This window comes from Polistes canadensis, unplaced genomic scaffold (assembly GCF_001313835.1).
Source record: "Polistes canadensis isolate GaletaPanama2010 unplaced genomic scaffold, ASM131383v1 scaffold_215, whole genome shotgun sequence".
NCBI lineage: Eukaryota > Metazoa > Arthropoda > Insecta > Hymenoptera > Vespidae > Polistes > Polistes canadensis.
In genome coordinates, this window is record NW_014569762.1 from 148158 (window position 1) to 151139 (window position 2982).

Genomic DNA, 2982 nt, shown 5'->3' on the forward strand with positions numbered 1-2982 from the left:
CAAAAAAAGAAAATTACAGACAGACGAAGAAACAACAACGAAAAAAAAAAATACTGACATTGTTTGAAAACATTCCGGATAAACATATTTATTTATGTAAATATATAATATATGTGTAATCTTGGCCGTGTAAAATAATTCTAACTACGTAATATCTTTCAAATAGATGTTTCCTTTACTGATTCATCACAAATCGTTCATAGAATTATCATCATTGCCATTGTCGATGTGATCTATGAGAATTATCATCTTAAAAAAAAAGACGATTATCTTGAGGATTACAATAGTACGATTAAATTCTTTGAAAGATATTTAATGATTTTTTATAATCGTTAGTTCATTACTACGAGTTCGTTATTATACTTCTTAATTATTATTCTCTTTTTTAACGTGTATAAATAAATGATTAAAAGGAAATAATTCACATATTTAAAAAAAAAAAATTAGAATTTGTATTTAATCATATATAATTCATGTATATATATATTTTTTAAAGATGTTACTTTTTTATTTATATTTGTAACTGATCAAATAAAAAAGTTACCTTTTTCATTGAATTTAATTTATTTTGAATTTACGATTATAAATATATTTTCTCATTTTGAATGTAATCAAATTAAATATAATATTTTAACAATAGTTTTCAATATCAATATTAATTATTATATTAACGATATATGACTATATAAGTAAACAAGTTAATTAGAAAATTAATTTAATTGGAAATCGTTTTATCTTACAATTACATATATATTGTGTATATACAGACAGTAAAAAATCCCAGTCAAATAGGATCGTAATAAATACGAATAACCAAAAACAAATCCGGATATAAGTATATCATATCGACGTTTGTTACCGAAGAAATATACGAGACAATTTACAATGAAACTTTATGCTGCAATTATAAACCCATGCAGTCACGACGATAACGTTGAAGTCTGGTATTTTGGGCGTGGTCGCTTTTACACCAAAGAAAAAATATATATATATATATATATATTTACTTTATAGTAATGTACTAACATAGAGAGAGAGAGAGAGAGAAAAAAAAATAAAAATAAAAAGAGAGAGAGAGAGAGAGATAGAATCGTTCAAGTATTACCTTTTATCTATGATACATAAAAGAGAAAGAAGGAAAGAGAGAGAAAGAGAGAGTGAGTGAGTGAATGTTAAGAAAAGTTACAATAGTAGATAAAACTAACCCGTGTGTATACATATACCTATGTATGTATATGTATATGTATTTACATAGTTACATGCACATGACAATGAGAAATGTATAGAACTGGCTAACCACCGTTGCAAACTTTCTGTGCTCAGCTGCGTAACGGAATCTGGAGTGAATCGAAACTATGGTAGGTTATAGTGAATTGTCCCTACCAGAAAACATTTTATTCGATTATCGTTCGTGCGTATCGTACGATTAAAAAGTTGTCTATAATCGTAGATCTTATATGGTACGTTCTTAAATGTGTATATTTTTCTTTAATTTCTATTTTTTATAAGGGGTTACACATGGGTTTATTATATCGGGAAAAAAGTAGCATATTTTCAAGAATTTTTTCTTTCTTTATATAAAAAATGGAATTATTATTCTTTTTATAACATTTAAGATACATATTTAATAAACATTTTCTGATCATTTTTCTTGAAAAATATTGAAAATTCAGCCATTGCGATGTCATGTCTGGTGAGCCCCACCGAAAAAAAGTGTTTTCGCGTTGACAGCAGAACTTATGAACGGTGGGGGTCTTTTAGTGAATACATAAAACTAGAAATTGGACGAAGGAAAAAATAAAAAATTGCAATTTGGATTTTTGGCAAGGTTTTTGGGCAAGAATATTCAAATTTCGCTACAATTTGTACCACATTTTGGTTTCTTAAAATTAGATGTGATGAAAAAAAAAAGAAAATCCTTCGTCCAAGTCCTTGTTAATAGTATCTCGAAGAAGTGTAACAAATTTCATTAAGATCGGTTGCATAGTTTTCGAGAAATCTTGACAACTAACTTTAAAAATAGCGTTTTGAGAAAAAAGTTTTGAGTGATGATAAAAGAGCCATTTAAAAGTGGAACTTCCCATGGCTCTATCTTTTAAACTATTATTCCTATCGATTTCAAAATTTAAAACAATATTCTAGACAAGTTGTAGAATTTAATAAGATAACAAAAAAAGAAATTGATTTTTTGTAAGTCCCAAATCCATGTAACCCCTTAAACTCTACGCTATTGTTACAATATATAAAATAGAATTTAAAAAAGAAGAAGAAGAAGAAGAAAACATGGGGGTAAAATAAATCTATTTAAAATTATCTACATTGTTGTTGTTGTTATTGTTGTAACTTGGTAATTGGGCCACTGAGTTTTGATATTATTAAATAATCATCCATTTGATTAAAGCATATAGAAAATGGAACGATAAATTCAATACAACGTAAAAGGAGGGATTATATATATATATTGTAATCCTATAATAATTTGTAGAAATGTAACACATAACTGCAATGGTAGTTTGACTTATCAATTATTACGAGAGATCATTAAATTCGTATTTATTTGTTACGTTTGAAAGTGTACCCAACTATGTATTATTATATATATACTATACTATAATACTTTCTTTTACTTAGTTGGAAAATAACGTTAATTGGTTCGGAATCAAAAGCGTAGGTGAATAGTAGTGACCTAAGTATTATACCAAGTATTGCATGGGTACTGTTAAGACGCAGAAAGAGAAAGAGAGAAGTATGTTACTTGGTATATACCATAAATCTATCTGCTTTGGTATACCAACCCTTTCCCTTCCCTTCCCTTCCCTTCCCTTCATTTCCCTTCTCTTTTCTTTCCTTCCCTTTCGCTGGCACGAGACTTAAGATCGATGAAAAATCTGTAGCACGCGGGAGAAAGGTTACCCACGGATTTTGCCTCGGATCTATCTCTCTATACTTCGTTGAGAAAAAGAGAGAGAAAAAGAGAGAGAG